This window comes from Rhipicephalus microplus, chromosome 3 (assembly GCF_043290135.1).
Source record: "Rhipicephalus microplus isolate Deutch F79 chromosome 3, USDA_Rmic, whole genome shotgun sequence".
Taxonomy (NCBI): Eukaryota; Metazoa; Arthropoda; class Arachnida; order Ixodida; family Ixodidae; genus Rhipicephalus; species Rhipicephalus microplus.
The window spans coordinates 281,418,863-281,437,756 of record NC_134702.1 but is presented as its reverse complement, the minus strand read 5'-3'; the positions used below and the strand labels follow the sequence as shown (position 1 = coordinate 281,437,756).

The window sequence follows — 18,894 nt, the reverse complement described above, 5'->3', positions numbered from 1 at the left end:
GTTCGATGCTCTAACCACTGAGCTATCACAGCGGCCATCCCTCCATCCACTTTTTGGGGTTTATATGTGAATTTAGAAGTAGGCGTGACAGTCAGCCCCATCTATGGGCCAAACAACGAGTGTGAAAACACTCTTATTCGCATGTTTGGCGTCACGTAGCACTTGAACTTATTATGAGAGGGCAGCTGATTAATTGTCCCTCTTATACAACCTAAACACACCAAGTCTTCCAGTACGAGACCCTCGTTCAATGAAATAAGGGAGAGAAGTGCATACTTAAGGGCTCGTATTTCCGTGTTTTAACACTATATTAATGAGATATAAGGGACAGTAATGCCAAGGAATGTACAGGGGAAGTTATAAGAACCAATGGAATGTAAATAAGAAGAAAGAAAAAAGAAAAGTGGATGAAAAAATTACTAGCTGTGAGCCGGAATCGAACCTACCACCTTCGAATAACGCGTTCGATGCTCTAAGCACTGAGCTATCACAGCGGCCGTCCCTCCAACCACTTTTTGGGGTTTATATGTGAATTTAGAAGTAGGAGTGACAGTCAGCGCTATCTATAAGCCAAACAACGAGTGTGAAAACACTCTTATTCGCATGTTTGGCATCACGTAGCACGTGAACGTATTATGAGCGGGCAGCTGATTAATTGTCCCTCCTATACATCCTAAACACACCAAGTCTGCCAGTACGAGACCCTCGTACAATGAAATAAGGGAGAGAAGTGTATACCTAAGGGCTCGTATTTCCGTGTTTTAACACAATAATAATGAGATATAACAGACAGTAATTCCAAGGAATGTACTGGGGAAGTTATTAGAACCAATGGAATGTATATGAGAAGAAACAAGAAAGAAAAGTGGATGAAAAAATTACCAGCTGTGAGCAGGAATTGAACCTACCACCCTCGAATAACGCGTTCGATGCTCTAACCACTGAGCTATCACAGCGGCCGTCCCTCCATCCGCTTTTTGGGGTTTATATGTGAATTTAGAAGTAGGAGTGACAGTCAGCGCCATCTATGGGCCAAACAACGAGTGTAAAAACACTCTTATTCGCATGTTTGGCGTCACGTAGCACGTCAACTTATTATCAGCGGGCAGCTGATTAATTGTCCCTCTTATACAACCTAAACACACCAAGTCTGCCAGTATGAGACCCTCGTTCAATGAAATAAGGGAGAGAAGTGTATACTTAGGGCTCGTATTTCCGTGTTTTAACACAATAATTATGAGATATAACAGACAGTAATGCCAAGGAATGTACAGGGGAAGTTATTAGAACCAATGAAATGTAAATAAGAAGAAAGAATAAAGAAAAGTGGATGAAAAAATTACCAGCTGTGAGCAGGAATCAAACCTACGACCTTCGAATAACGCGTTCGACATCTAACCACTGAGCTATCACAGCGGCCGTCCCTCCATCCACTTTTTGGGGTTTATATGTGAATTTAGAAGTAGGAGTGACAGTCAGCGCCATCTATAAGCCAAACAACGAGTGTGAAAACATTATTATTTGCATGTTTGGCGTCACGCAGCACGTGAACTTATTGTGAGCAGGCAGCTGATTAATTGTCCCTCTTATACAACCTAAACACACCAAGTCTGCCAGTATGAGACCCACGTTCAATGAAATAAGGGAGAGAAGTGTATACCTAAGGGCTCGTATTTCCGTGTTTTAACACAATAATAATGAGATATAACAGACAGTAATGCCAAGGAATGTACAGGGGAAGTTATTAGAACCAATGGAATGTAAATAAGAAGCAAGAAGAAAGAAAAGTTGATGAAAAAATTACCAGCTGTGAGCAGGAATCGAACCTACCACCTTCGAATAACGCGTTCGATGCTCTAACCACTGAGCTATCACAGCGGCCATCCCTCCATCCACTTTTTGGGGTTTATATGTGAATTTAGAAGTAGGCGTGACAGTCAGCCCCATCTATGGGCCAAACAACGAGTGTGAAAACACTCTTATTCGCATGTTTGGCGTCACGTAGCACTTGAACTTATTATGAGAGGGCAGCTGATTAATTGTCCCTCTTATACAACCTAAACACACCAAGTCTTCCAGTACGAGACCCTCGTTCAATGAAATAAGGGAGAGAAGTGCATACTTAAGGGCTCGTATTTCCGTGTTTTAACACTATATTAATGAGATATAAGGGACAGTAATGCCAAGGAATGTACAGGGGAAGTTATAAGAACCAATGGAATGTAAATAAGAAGAAAGAAAAAAGAAAAGTGGATGAAAAAATTACTAGCTGTGAGCCGGAATCGAACCTACCACCTTCGAATAACGCGTTCGATGCTCTAAGCACTGAGCTATCACAGCGGCCGTCCCTCCAACCACTTTTTGGGGTTTATATGTGAATTTAGAAGTAGGAGTGACAGTCAGCGCTATCTATAAGCCAAACAACGAGTGTGAAAACACTCTTATTCGCATGTTTGGCATCACGTAGCACGTGAACGTATTATGAGCGGGCAGCTGATTAATTGTCCCTCCTATACATCCTAAACACACCAAGTCTGCCAGTACGAGACCCTCGTACAATGAAATAAGGGAGAGAAGTGTATACCTAAGGGCTCGTATTTCCGTGTTTTAACACAATAATAATGAGATATAACAGACAGTAATTCCAAGGAATGTACTGGGGAAGTTATTAGAACCAATGGAATGTATATGAGAAGAAACAAGAAAGAAAAGTGGATGAAAAAATTACCAGCTGTGAGCAGGAATTGAACCTACCACCCTCGAATAACGCGTTCGATGCTCTAACCACTGAGCTATCACAGCGGCCGTCCCTCCATCCACTTTTTGGGGTTTATATGTGAATTTAGAAGTAGGAGTGACAGTCAGCGCCATCTATAAGCCAAACAACGAGTGTGAAAATACTCTTATTCGCATGTTTGGCATCACGTAGCACGTGAACTTATTATGAGCGGGCAGCTGATTAATTGTCCCTCATATACAACCTAAACACACCAAGTCTGCCAGTACGAGACCCTCGCTCAATGAAATAAGGGAAAGAAGTGTATACCTAAGGGCTCGTATTTCCGTGTTTTAACACAATATTAATGAGATATAAGAAACAGTAATGCCAAGGAATGTACAGGGGAAGTTATTAGAACCAATGGAATGTAAATAAGAAGAAGAAAGAAAAGTGGATGAAAAAATTACCAGCTGTGAGCAGGAATCGAACCTACGACCTTCGAATAACGCGTTCGATGCTCTAACCACTGAGCTATCACAGCGGCCGTCCCTCCATCCACTTTTTGGGGCTTATATGTGAATTTAGAAGTAGGAGTGACAGTCAGCGCCATCTATAAGCCAAACAACGAGTGTGAAAACACTCTTATTCGCATGTTTGGCGTCACGTAGCACGTGAACTTATTGTGAGCGGGCAGCTGATTAATTGTCCCTCTTATACAACCTAAACACACCAAGTCTGCCAGTACGAGACCCTCGTTCAATGAAATAAGGGTGAGAAGTGTATACCTAAGGGCTCGTATTTTGGTGTTTTAACACAATAATAATGAGATATAACAGACAGTAATTCCAAGGAATGTACTGGGGAAGTTATTAGAACCAATGGAATGTATATGAGAAGAAAGAAGAAAGAAAAGTGGATGAAAAAATTACCAGCTGTGAGCAGGAATCGAACCTACCACCCTTGAATAACGCGTTCGATGCTCTAACCACTGAGCTATCACAGCGGCCGTCCCTCCATCCACTTTTTGGGGTTTATATGTGAATTTAGAAGTAGGAGTGACAGTCAGCGCCTTCTATAAGCCAAACAACGAGTGTGAAAACACTCTTATTTGCATGTTTGGCGTCACGTAGCACGTGAACTTATTATGAGCAGGCAGCTGATTAATTGTCCCTCTTATACAACCTAAACACACCAAGTCTGCCAGTACGAGACCCTCGTTCAATGAAATAAGGGTGAGAAGTGTATACCTAAGGGCTCGTATTTCCGTGTTTTAACACAATAATAATGAGATATAACATACAGTAATTCCAAGGAATGTACTGGGGAAGTTATTAGAACCAATGGAATGTATATGAGAAGAAACAAGAAAGAAAAGTGGATGAAAAAATTACCAGCTGTGAGCAGGAATTGAACCTACCACCCTCGAATAACGCGTTCGATGCTCTAACCACTGAGCTATCACAGCGGCCGTCCCTCCATCCACTTTTTGGGGTTTATATGTGAATTTAGAAGTAGGAGTGACAGTCAGCGCCATCTATAAGCCAAAAAACGAGTGTGAAAACACTCTTATTCGCATGTTTGGCGTCACGTAGCACGTGAACGTATTATGAGCGGGCAGCTGATTAATTGTCCTTCTTATACAATCTAAACACACCAAGTCTGCCAGTACGAGACCCTCGTTCAATGAAATAAGGGAGAGAAGTGTATACCTAAGGGCTCGTATTTCCGTGTTTTAACACAATATTAATGAGATATAACGGACAGTAATGCCAAGGAATGTACAGGGGAAGTTATTAGAACCAATGGAATGTAAATAAGAAGAAAGAAAAAAGAAAAGTGTATGAAAAAATTACTAGCTGTGAGCAGGAATCGAACCTACCACCTTCGAATAACGCGTTCGATGCTCTAAGCACTGAGCTATCACAGCGGCCGTCCCTCCATCCACTTTTTGGGGTTTATATGTGAATTTAGAAGTAGGAGTGACAGTCAGCGCCATCTATAAGCCAAACAACGAGTGTGAAAACACTCTTATTCGCATGTTTGGCATCACGTAGCACGTGAACGTATTATGAGCGGGCAGCTGAATAATTGTCCCTCCTATACATCCTAAACACACCAAGTCTGCCAGTACGAGACCCTCGTACAATGAAATAAGGGAGAGAAGTGTATACCTAAGGGCTCGTATTTCCGTGTTTTAACACAATAATTATGAGATATAACAGACAGTAATGCCAAGGATTGTACAGGGGAAGTTATTATAACCAATGGAATGTAAATAAGAAGAAAGAAGAAAGAAAAGTGGATGAAAAAATTACCAGCTGTGAGCAGGAATCGAACCTACCACCTTCGAATAACGCATTCGATGCTCTAACCACTGAGCTATCACAGTGCCGTCCCTCCATCCACTTTTTGGGGTTTATATGTGAATTTAGAAGTAGGAGTGACAGTCAGCGCCATCTATAAGCCAAAAAACGAGTGTGAAAACACTCTTATTCGCATGTTTGGCGTCACGTAGCACGTGAACGTATTATGAGCGGGCAGCTGATTAATCGTCCTTCTTATACAATCTAAACACACCAAGTCTGCCAGTACGAGACCCTCGTTCAATGAAATAAGGGAGAGAAGTGTATACCTAAGGGCTCGTATTTCCGTGTTTTAACACAATATTAATGAGATATAACGGACAGTAATGCCAAGGAATGTACAGGGGAAGTTATTAGAACCAATGGAATGTAAATAAGGAGAAAGAAGAAAGAAAAGTGGATGAAAAAATTACCAGCTGTGAGCAGGAATCGAACCTACGACCTTCGAATAACGCGTTCGATGCTCTAACCACTGAGCTATCACAGCGGCCGTCCCTCCATCCGCTTTTTGGGGTTTATATGTGAATTTAGAAGTAGGAGTGACAGTCAGCGCCATCTATGGGCCAAACAACGAGTGTAAAAACACTCTTATTCGCATGTTTGGCGTCACGTAGCACGTCAACTTATTATCAGCGGGCAGCTGATTAATTGTCCCTCTTATACAACCTAAACACACCAAGTCTGCCAGTATGAGACCCTCGTTCAATGAAATAAGGGAGAGAAGTGTATACTTAGGGCTCGTATTTCCATGTTTTAACACAATAATTATGAGATATAACAGACAGTAATGCCAAGGAATGTACAGGGGAAGTTATTAGAACCAATGAAATGTAAATAAGAAGAAAGAATAAAGAAAAGTGGATGAAAAAATTACCAGCTGTGAGCAGGAATCAAACCTACGACCTTCGAATAACGCGTTCGACATCTAACCACTGAGCTATCACAGCGGCCGTCCCTCCATCTACTTTTTGGGGTTTATATGTGAATTTAGAAGTAGGAGTGACAGTCAGCGCCATCTATAAGCCAAACAACGAGTGTGAAAACATTATTATTTGCATGTTTGGCGTCACGCAGCACGTGAACTTATTGTGAGCAGGCAGCTGATTAATTGTCCCTCTTATACAACCTAAACACACCAAGTCTGCCAGTATGAGACCCACGTTCAATGAAATAAGGGAGAGAAGTGTGTACCTAAGGGCTCGTATTTCCGTGTTTTAACACAATAATAATGAGATATAACAGACAGTAATGCCAAGGAATGTACAGGGGAAGTTATTAGAACCAATGGAATGTAAATAAGAAGCAAGAAGAAAGAAAAGTTGATGAAAAAATTACCAGCTGTGAGCAGGAATCGAACCTACCACCTTCGAATAACGCGTTCGATGCTCTAACCACTGAGCTATCACAGCGGCCATCCCTCCATCCACTTTTTGGGGTTTATATGTGAATTTAGAAGTAGGCGTGACAGTCAGCCCCATCTATGGGCCAAACAACGAGTGTGAAAACACTCTTATTCGCATGTTTGGCGTCACGTAGCACTTGAACTTATTATGAGAGGGCAGCTGATTAATTGTCCCTCTTATACAACCTAAACACACCAAGTCTTCCAGTACGAGACCCTCGTTCAATGAAATAAGGGAGAGAAGTGCATACTTAAGGGCTCGTATTTCCGTGTTTTAACACTATATTAATGAGATATAAGGGACAGTAATGCCAAGGAATGTACAGGGGAAGTTATAAGAACCAATGGAATGTAAATAAGAAGAAAGAAAAAAGAAAAGTGGATGAAAAAATTACTAGCTGTGAGCCGGAATCGAACCTACCACCTTCGAATAACGCGTTCGATGCTCTAAGCACTGAGCTATCACAGCGGCCGTCCCTCCAACCACTTTTTGGGGTTTATATGTGAATTTAGAAGTAGGAGTGACAGTCAGCGCTATCTATAAGCCAAACAACGAGTGTGAAAACACTCTTATTCGCATGTTTGGCATCACGTAGCACGTGAACGTATTATGAGCGGGCAGCTGATTAATTGTCCCTCCTATACATCCTAAACACACCAAGTCTGCCAGTACGAGACCCTCGTACAATGAAATAAGGGAGAGAAGTGTATACCTAAGGGCTCGTATTTCCGTGTTTTAACACAATAATAATGAGATATAACAGACAGTAATGCCAAGGAATGTACAGGGGAAGTTATTAGAACCAGTGTAATGTGAATAAGAAGAAAGAAGAAAGAAAAGTGGATTAAAAAATTACCAGCTGTGAGCAGGAATCGAACCTACGACCTTCGAAAAACGCGTTCGATGCTCTAACCACTGAGCTATCACAGCGGCCGTCCCTCCATCCACTTTTTGGGGTTTATATGTGAATTTAGAAGTAGGAGTGACAGTCAGCCCCATCTATGGGCCAAACAACGAGTGTGAAAACACTCTTATTCGCATGTTTGGCGTCACGTAGCACGTGAACTTATTATGAGAGGGCAGCTGATTAATTGTCCCTCTTATACAACCTAAACACACCAAGTCTGCCAGTACGAGACCCTCGTTCAATGAAATAAGGGAGAGAAGTGTATACCTAAGGGCTCGTATTTCCGTGTTTTAACACAATATTGATGAGATATAACAGACAGTAATGCCAAGGAATGTACAGGGGAAGTTATTAGAACAAATGGAAAGTAAATAAGAAGAAAGAAGAAAGAAAAGTGGATGAAAAAATTACCAGCTGTGAGCAGGAATCGAACTTACGACCTTCGAACAACGCGTTCGATGCTCTAACCACTGAGCTATCACAGTGTCCGTCCCTCCATCCACTTTTTTGGGTTTATATGTGAATTTAGAAGTAGGAGTGACAGTCAGCGCCATCTATAACCCAAACAACGAGTGTGAAAACACTATTATTCGCATGTTTGGCGTCACGTAGCACGTGAACTTATTGTGAGCGGGCAGCTGATTAATTGTCCCTCTTATACAACCTAAACACACCAAGTCTGCCAGTACGAGACCCTCGTTCAATGAAATAAGGGAGAGAAGTGTATACCTAAGGGCTCGTATTTCCGTGTTTTAACACAATATTAATGAGATATAACGGACAGTAATGCCAAGGAATGTACAGGGGAAGTTATTAGAACCAATGGAATGTAAATAAGGAGAAAGAAGAAAGAAAAGTGGATGAAAAAATTACCAGCTGTGAGCAGGAATCGAACCTACGACCTTCGAATAACGCGTTCGATGCTCTAACCACTGAGCTATCACAGCGGCCGTCCCTCCATCCGCTTTTTGGGGTTTATATGTGAATTTAGAAGTAGGAGTGACAGTCAGCGCCTTCTATGGGCCAAACAACGAGTGTAAAAACACTCTTATTCGCATGTTTGGCGTCACGTAGCACGTCAACTTATTATCAGCGGGCAGCTGATTAATTGTCCCTCTTATACAACCTAAACACACCAAGTCTGCCAGTATGAGACCCTCGTTCAATGAAATAAGGGAGAGAAGTGTATACTTAGGGCTCGTATTTCCGTGTTTTAACACAATATTAATGAGATATAACAGACAGTAATGCCAAGGAATGTACAGGGGAAGTTATTAGAACCAATGAAATGTAAATAAGAAGAAAGAATAAAGAAAAGTGGATGAAAAAATTACCAGCTGTGAGCAGGAATCAAACCTACGACCTTCGAATAACGCGTTCGACATCTAACCACTGAGCTATCACAGCGGCCGTCCCTCCATCCACTTTTTGGGGTTTATATGTGAATTTAGAAGTAGGAGTGACAGTCAGCGCCATCTATAAGCCAAACAACGAGTGTGAAAACATTATTATTTGCATGTTTGGCGTCACGCAGCACGTGAACTTATTGTGAGCAGGCAGCTGATTAATTGTCCCTCTTATACAACCTAAACACACCAAGTCTGCCAGTATGAGACCCACGTTCAATGAAATAAGGGAGAGAAGTGTATACCTAAGGGCTCGTATTTCCGTGTTTTAACACAATATTAATGAGATATAACAGACAGTAATGCCAAGGAATGTACAGGGGAAGTTATTAGAACCAATGGAATGTAAATAAGAAGCAAGAAGAAAGAAAAGTTGATGAAAAAATTACCAGCTGTGAGCAGGAATCGAACCTACCACCTTCGAATAACGCGTTCGATACTCTAACCACTGAGCTATCACAGCGGCCATCCCTCCATCCACTTTTTGGGGTTTATATGTGAATTTAGAAGTAGGCGTGACAGTCAGCCCCATCTATGGGCCAAACAACGAGTGTGAAAACACTCTTATTCGCATGTTTGGCGTCACGTAGCACTTGAACTTATTATGAGAGGGCAGCTGATTAATTGTCCCTCTTATACAACCTAAACACACCAAGTCTTCCAGTACGAGACCCTCGTTCAATGAAATAAGGGAGAGAAGTGCATACTTAAGGGCTCGTATTTCCGTGTTTTAACACTATATTAATGAGATATAACGGACAGTAATGCCAAGGAATGTACAGGGGAAGTTATAAGAACCAATGGAATGTAAATAAGAAGAAAGAAAAAAGAAAAGTGGATGAAAAAATTACTAGCTGTGAGCCGGAATCGAACCTACCACCTTCGAATAACGCGTTCGATGCTCTAAGCACTGAGCTATCACAGCGGCCGTCCCTCCAACCACTTTTTGGGGTTTATATGTGAATTTAGAAGTAGGAGTGACAGTCAGCGCTATCTATAAGCCAAACAACGAGTGTGAAAACACTCTTATTCGCATGTTTGGCATCACGTAGCACGTGAACGTATTATGAGCGGGCAGCTGATTAATTGTCCCTCCTATACATCCTAAACACACCAAGTCTGCCAGTACGAGACCCTCGTACAATGAAATAAGGGAGAGAAGTGTATACCTAAGGGCTCGTATTTCCGTGTTTTAACACAATAATAATGAGATATAACAGACAGTAATGCCAAGGAATGTACAGGGGAAGTTATTAGAACCAGTGTAATGTGAATAAGAAGAAAGAAGAAAGAAAAGTGGATTAAAAAATTACCAGCTGTGAGCAGGAATCGAACCTACGACCTTCGAAAAACGCGTTCGATGCTCTAACCACTGAGCTATCACAGCGGCCGTCCCTCCATCCACTTTTTGGGGTTTATATGTGAATTTAGAAGTAGGAGTGACAGTCAGCCCCATCTATGGGCCAAACAACGAGTGTGAAAACACTCTTATTCGCATGTTTGGCGTCACGTAGCACGTGAACTTATTATGAGAGGGCAGCTGATTAATTGTCCCTCTTATACAACCTAAACACACCAAGTCTGCCAGTACGAGACCCTCGTTCAATGAAATAAGGGAGAGAAGTGTATACCTAAGGGCTCGTATTTCCGTGTTTTAACACAATATTGATGAGATATAACAGACAGTAATGCCAAGGAATGTACAGGGGAAGTTATTAGAACAAATGGAAAGTAAATAAGAAGAAAGAAGAAAGAAAAGTGGATGAAAAAATTACCAGCTGTGAGCAGGAATCGAACTTACGACCTTCGAATAACGCGTTCGATGCTCTAACCACTGAGCTATCACAGTGTCCGTCCCTACATCCACTTTTTTGGGTTTATATGTGAATTTAGAAGTAGGAGTGACAGTCAGCGCCATCTATAACCCAAACAACGAGTGTAAAAACACTATTATTCGCATGTTTGGCGTCACGTAGCACGTGAACTTATTGTGAGCGGGCAGCTGATTAATTGTCCCTCTTATACAACCTAAACACACCAAGTCTGCCAGTACGAGACCCTCGTTCAATGAAATAAGGGAGAGAAGTGTATACCTAAGGGCTCGTATTTCCGTGTTTTAACACAATATTATTGAGATATAACAGACAGTAATGCCAAGGAATGTACAGGGGAAGTTATTAGAACCAATGGAATGTAAATAAGAAGAAAGAAGAAAGAAAAGTGGATGAAAAAATTACCAGCTGTGAGCAGGAATCGAACCTACGACCTTCGAATAACGCTTTTGATGCTCTAACCACTGAGCTATCACAGCGGCCGTCCCTTCATTCACTTTTTGGGTTTTATATGTGAATTTAGAAGTAGGAGTGACAGTCAGCGCCATCTATAAGCCAAACAACGAGTGTGAAAACACTCTTATTCGCATGTTTGGCGTCACGTAGCACGTGAACTTATTACGAGCGGGCAGCTGATTAATTGTCCCTCTTATACAACCTAAACACACCAAGTCTGCCAGTACGAGACCCTCGTTCAATGAAATAAGGGAGAGAAGTGTATACCTAAGGGCTCGTATTTCCGTGTTTTAACACAATAATTATGAGATATAACAGACAGTAATGCCAAGGATTGTACAGGGGAAGTTATTATAACCAATGGAATGTAAATAAGAAGAAAGAAGAAAGAAAAGTGGATGAAAAAATTACCAGCTGTGAGCAGGAATCGAACCTACCACCTTCGAATAACGCATTCGATGCTCTAACCACTGAGCTATCACAGTGCCGTCCCTCCATCCACTTTTTGGGGTTTATATGTGAATTTAGAAGTAGGAGTGACAGTCAGCGCCATCTATAAGCCAAACAACGAGTGTGAAAACACTCTTATTCGCATGTTTGGCGTCACGTAGCACGTGAACGTATTATGAGCGGGCAGCTGATCAATTGTCCTTCTTATACAATCTAAACACACCAAGTCTGCCAGTACGAGACCCTCGTTCAATGAAATAAGGGAGAGAAGTGTATACCTAAGGGCTCGTATTTCCGTGTTTTAACACAATATTAATGAGATATAATGGACAGTAATGCCAAGGAATGTACAGGGGAAGTTATTAGAACCAATGGAATGTAAATAAGAAGAAAGAAAAAAGAAAAGTGGATGAAAAAATTACTAGCTGTGAGCAGGAATCGAACCTACCACCTTCGAATAACGCGTTCGATGCTCTAAGCACTGAGCTATCACAGCGGCCGTCCCTCCATCCACTTTTTGGGGTTTATATGTGAATTTAGAAGTAGGAGTGACAGTCAGCGCCATCTATAAGCCAAACAACGAGTGTGAAAACACTCTTATTCGCATGTTTGGCATCACGTAGCACGTGAACGTATTATGAGCGGGCAGCTGAATAATTGTCCCTCCTATACATCCTAAACACACCAAGTCTGCCAGTACGAGACCCTCGTACAATGAAATAAGGGAGAGAAGTGTATACCTAAGGGCTCGTATTTCCGTGTTTTAACACAATAATAATGAGATATAACAGACAGTAATGCCAAGGAATGTACAGGGGAAGTTATTAGAACCAGTGGAATGTGAATAAGAAGAAAGAAGAAAGAAATGTGGATGAAAATATTACCAGCTGTGAGCAGGAATCGAACCTACGACCTTCGAAAAACGCGTTCGATGCTCTAACCACTGAGCTATCACAGCGGCCGTCCCTCCATTAACTTTTTGGGGTTTATATGTGAATTTAGAAGTAGGAGTGACAGTCAGCCCCATCTATGGGCCAAACAACGAGTGTGAAAACACTCTTATTCGCATGTTTGGCGTCACGTAGCACGTGAACTTATTATGAGAGGGCAGCTGATTAATTGTCCCTCTTATACAACCTAAACACACCAAGTCTGCCAGTACGACACCCTCGTTCAATGAAATAAGGGAGAGAAGTTTATACCTAAGGGCTCGTATTTCCGTGTTTTAACACAATATTAATGAGATATAACAGACAGTAATGCCAAGGAATGTACAGGGGAAGTTATTAGAACCAATGGAAAGTAAATAAGAAGAAAGAAGAAAGAAAAGTGGATGAAAAAATTACCAGCTGTGAGCAGGAATCGAACCTACGACCTTCGAATAACGCGTTCGATGCTCTAACCACTGAGCTATCACAGTGGCCGTCCCTCCATCCACTTTTTGGGGTTTATATGTGAATTTAGAAGTAGGAGTGACAGTCAGCGCCATCTATAAGCCAAACAACGAGTGTGAAAACACTATTATTCGCATGTTTGGCGTCACGTAGCACGTGAACCTATTGTGAGCGGGCAGCTGATTAATTGTCCCTCTTATACAACCTAAACACACCAAGTCTGCCAGTACGAGACCCTCGCTCAATGAAATAAGGGAGAGAAGTGTATACCTAAGGGCTCGTATTTCCGTGTTTTAACACAATATTAATGCGATAGAACAGACAGTAATGCCAAGGAATGTACAGGGGAAGTTATTAGAACCAATGGAATGTAAATAAGAAGAAAGAAGAAAGAAAAGTGGATGAAAAAATTACCAGCTGTGAGCAGGAATCGAACCTACGACCTTCGAATAACGCGTTCGATGCTCTAACCACTGAGCTATCACAGCGGCCATCCCTCCATCTACTTTTTGGGGTTTATATGTGAATTTAGAAGTAGGAGTGACAGTCAGCGCCATCTATAAGCCAAACAACGAGTGTGAAAACACTCTTATTCGCATGTTTGGCGTCACGTAGCACGTGAACGTATTATGAGCGGGCAGCTGATTAATTGTCCCTCTTATACAACCTAAACACACCAAGTCTGCCAGTACGAGACCCTCGTTCAATGAAATAAGGGAGAGAAGTGTATACCTAAGGGCTTGTATTTCCGTGTTTTAACACAATAATAATGAGATATAACAGACAGTAATGCCAAGGAATGTACAGGGGAAGTTATTATAACCAATGGAATGTAAATAAGAAGAAAGAAGAAAGAAAAGTGGATGAAAAAATTACCAGCTGTGAGCAGGAATCGAACCTACCACCTTCGAATAACGCGTTCGATGCTCTAACCACTGAGCTATCACAGCGGCCGTCCCTTCATCCACTTTTTGGGGTTTATATGTGAATTTAGAAGTAGGAGTGACAGTCAGCGCCATCTATAAGCCAAACAACGAGTGTGAAACACTCTTATTCGCATGTTGGGCGTCACGTAACACGTGAACGTATTATGAGCGGGCAGCTGATTAATTGTCCCTCTTATACAACCTAAACACACCAAGTCTGCCAGTACGAGACCCTCGTTCAATGAAATAAGGGAGAGAAGTGGTTGCCTAAGGGCTCGTATTTCCGTGTTTTAACACAATATTAATGAGATATAACAGAGAGTAATGCCAAGGAATGTACAGGGAAGTTATTAGAACCAATGGAATGTAAATAAGAAGAAAGAAGAAAGAAAAGTGGATGAAAAAATCACCAGCTGTGAGCAGGAATTGAACCTACGACCTTCGAATAACGCGTTCGATGCTTTAACCACTGAGCTATCTTAGCTTTTTTTTTCTTTATTGCCTTCTTGACTACAGGTCAAGCTAATATGACAATCACTATTACACGTGTTTCATGTGTGACAACTCATCAAACAAAGATATTACATCTTCATTACAGTCGGTAGTCTTATACACATCTCGCACTTTTATAACAGCTTCCACGAAACACTCATTAACGGATAGAACTCTCACATCACAGTGTCTGTACGATAGCATACTACGCCAAACCGAATGAAGACCAAGTACAAATATAACATCCAAATTTTGCACAGAACTATCACAAGGCAAAAAACGAATTCCATATGAAGTAAGAGGTAAATCTTTTTTTAAAGTTCTCTGTAAAATGTCCCAAAAGAAAATAGCGTTCTTACAATAAATAAACACATGTTCAGTGGTCTCAGGTTTGTTACACAGGAGACAGCTGCTTCCCCATGGTACATACATCACTCTCTCTTCAAGCCACGTTTTTACTGGCAAAGTTCCCGTATGAAGTTTAAAAAAGAAGGTTTTCACATTGGGTGGTATACACATGTTTTTCACTCGCTTTAGTACGTCATGACCATATGATTTTTCATACCTTGAACGGTACAGGGGCACAGGAAAAACATTCTGTATTAGGTCTTTCATAAGCCGCTTTCTTTTCACATTAGTTAGGTAATCTATCGAAAACTTCGCCCTTAAGAAACGATATGAGAACACAACTTCGCGCAAGAACGGTGACAAGGTGTGTCGTTCTCGCCTGTCTGAAGATACAAAGAAGTCAGGCATGTGGTGTAACAGCGTTGTTTGAAATAAAGAACGTAAAAAAGAGTCTCTCTGGTCTCTAATGAGCAGGAAACATGATATTACTTGGTTAAGAAACAGATGGCACAGAGACAGCCCTCCTTGCTTAACTCGCCGAAACAAGTTCGTTCTAGATGTTCTCTCCCACGTAGAGCTCCAGATAAACGTGGCGAATATCCTGTGGACTTTGTGAATGGTTTTACGCTTACAACTAAGTACTTGCAAAAGGTACATAATTTTAGCCGCCAGAAATACGTTGCATACAGCTGACCGAGAGAAAATTGATAAGCCACGACCGCCCCATCCTTCGGCGGTCGCGCGCAGTTCTTCAGCCTTTTCAAGCCAAAATGCTTCACTCTCTTGATACCTGTCCAATGGTACCCCAAGGTAACGACTAGGCATCGTGAGCCACTGAATATTTCCAGAAGAACTGGGCGTAAGATCCCAATTACCATGCCATAAACCAATGCTTTTTTCTTTGTTCATTAAACTACCACTCGTGTCACAAAACCTTTGAGTGATTTTTAATAACGAAGTGACACTCTCTCTATCAACTGCAAAAAAGGCAATATCGTCGGCGTATGCCAAAACACGCACTTCACATGACTGCAACCTGAAACCATTAATCCCTGCATGGTGAATCACTTTCTGACACAATGGTTCTAAAAATAGAGCGAAGAGCAAAGGACTTAAAGGACACCCCTGGCGTACGGAGGAAAGTACTTGTATGCGCTGTGAGAGTTCTCTATTTACAATTAAATTTGTGGTTGAATTTTTATATGCCAATTTAATACCTTTACATATGATCGCACCAAGACCAACGTACTCAGCTAGCATGAAGAGTATATTGTGTGGAACCATGTCGAAAGCCTTGGCTAGATCAATTTGCAACATAGCTACTTTTAGAAGCGCAGCGTCACAATACTCCAAAATGCTCCTGGCAACATGAATATTCGTGAATATGCTCCTACGCTTGATGCCGCAAGTCTGATGTGACCCGACCAACTTGTATATAACTCCTTGCAACCTCCTAGCCAGAACTTTCATAAACACCTTGTAATCTACGTTTGTTAGCGTTATTGGCCTGTATCCTGTCACTTTGCGTAAAACATGTTGCTCTTTCCCTTTAGGAATCAGCACGGTGTGCGCTCGATTAAACGATGGAGGCAAAGCTCCGCGATCTAAAGACTCTGAAAAAACCTCATGCAATGCGGCGGCCATATCCTCCTTGAACGCCTTGTAAAAGGCGGCATTAATGCCATCTGGACCAGGTGATTTGCCCATGCCGAGATCATCGATAGCCTTCTCAATTTCCCCTATACTAATAGACATTTCCAATAAATTGGTGTCCTCAGCATTAAGTGTCGGCATTTCTATCAAGAACTCATCTACAAAACCCGGCTCCTTTGGTTCGCGATAAGCAAACAAGTCCTGATAATAGTTTTCAAAAGCTTTCATAATATCTTTATGTTCTTTCAATATTTTACCATTCCATTTTATCTCTAGTATGTCGTGAGCTCGAGCATATGCCTTTTCATCTGACAAGGCTCGCTTTGTCGGGGCTTCACCTACGAGGTATCTCTCAGCTCTTGCTCGTATAATTGCGCCTTTATATTTATATTCTTCAAGACATTCAATTTTGTTTTTGACAGCCTGCAGTTGATGTGTGAATAAGCCTGGGTTTTCTGCTTCAATATTCACCAAATCATTTAGCTCTGCCCGTAGCTCACTTTCCTGTTTTCGAGCTTGGTACTGCATGTAGCAACCGCACACTATTGCATTCATTTTTATCTTTTGCTTAAATAATTCCCATCTTTCCGTGGCACTCTATTCTGCATTTTTGAAAAAATTCTCGATTTCTTTCTTTGTCTTATCTACAAACACTTCGAGCGTAATTATCTTAGTATTCAGTTTCCATGTTTCCCATACAACCTTCTTTTTGCACTTTCTACCTATCTCAAGCAAAACTAAGCAATGATCATTGAAGGAAACAGCATAAACGTCATAGTTCTGACATAAAGGTACTATCATAAAGCTACGTGACGCCAAACATGCGAATAAGAGTGTTTCACACTCGTTGTTTGGCTTACAGATGGCGCTGATTGTCACTCCTACTTCTAAATTCACATATAAACCCCAAAAAGTGGATGGAGGGACGGCCGCTGTGATAGCTCAGTGGTTAGAGCATCGAACGCGTTATTCGAAGGTCGTAGGTTCGATTCCTGCTCACAGCTGGTAATTTTTTCATCCACTTTTCCTTCTTCTTTCTTCTTATTTACATTCCATTGGTTCTAATAACTTCCCCTGTACATTCCTTGGCATTGCTGTCTGTTATATCTCATTAATATTGTGTTAAAACACGGAAATACGAGCCCTTAGGTATACACTTCTCTCTCTTATTTCATTGAACGAGGGTCTCGTACTGGCAGACTTGGTGTGTTTAGGTTGTATAAGAGGGACAATTAATCAGCTGCCCGCTCATAATAAGTTCACGTGCTACGTGACGCCAAACATGCGAATAAGAGTGTTTTCACACTCGTTGTTTGGCCTATAGATGGCGCTGACTGTCACTCCTACTTCTAAATTCACATATAAACCCCAAAAAGTGGATGGAGGGACGGTCGGTGTGATAGCTCAGTGGTTGGAGCATCGAACGCGTCATTCGAAGGTCGTAGGTTCGATTCCTGCTCACAGCTTGTAATTTTTTCGTCCACTTTTCTTTCTTCTTTCTTCTTATTTACATTTCATTGGTTCTAATAACTTCCCCTGTACATTCCTTGGCATTACTGTCTGTTATATCTCATTAACATTGTGTTAAAACACGGAAATACGAGCCCTTAGGTATACACTTGTCTTCCTTATTTCATTGAACGAGTGTCTCGTACTGCCACTCTTGGTGTGTTTAGGTTGTATAAGAGGGACAATTAATCAGCTGCCCGCTCATAATAAGTTCACGTGCTACGTGACGCCAAACATGCGAATAAGAGTGTTTTCATACTCGTTGTTTGGCTTATAGATGGCGCTGACTGTCACTCCTACTTCTAAATTCACATATAAACCCCAAAAAGTGGATGGAAGGACGGCCGCTGTGATAGCTCAGTGGTTAGAGCATCGAACGCGTTATTTGAACGTCGTAGGTTCGATTCCTGCTCACAGCTGGTAATTTTTTCATCCACTTTTCTTTCTTCTTTCTTCTTATTTACATTCCATTGGTTCTATTAACTTCCCCTGTACGTTCCTTGGCATTAATGTCTGTTATATCTCATTAATATTGTGTTAAAACACGGAAATACGAGCCCTTAGGTATACACTTCTCTCCCTTATTTCATTGAACGAGGGTCTCGTACTGGCAGACTTGGTGTGTTTAGGTTGTATAAGAGGGACAATTAATCAGCTGCCCGCTCATAATAAGTTCACGTGCTACGTGACGCCAAACATGCGAATAAGAATGTTTTCACACTCGTTGTTTGGCTTATAGATGGCGCTGACTGTCACTCCTACTTCTGAATTCACATATAAAACCCAAAAAGTGAATGGAGGGACGGCCGTTGTGATAGCTCAGTGGTTAGAGCATCAAACGCGTTATTCGAAGGTCGTAGGTTCGATTCCTGCTCACAGCTGGTAATTTTTCATCCACTTTTCTTTCTTCTTTCTTCTTATTTACATTCCATTGGTTCTAATATCTTCCCCTGTACATTCCTTGGCATTACTGTCTGTTATATCTCATTAATATTGTGTTAAAACACGGAAATACGAGCCCTTCGGTATACACTTC

The 18,894-nt window shown here is 41.5% G+C and overlaps 1 protein-coding gene across 3 annotated transcripts in view; it reads left to right on the top strand.

Annotated features, from left to right (window-relative positions):
• The window catches only part of LOC119167773 (uncharacterized), a 933,880-nt gene that overhangs the window by 780,641 nt on the left and 134,345 nt on the right, over nucleotides 1-18,894 (top strand). The gene's annotated exons all lie outside the window — the stretch shown is intronic.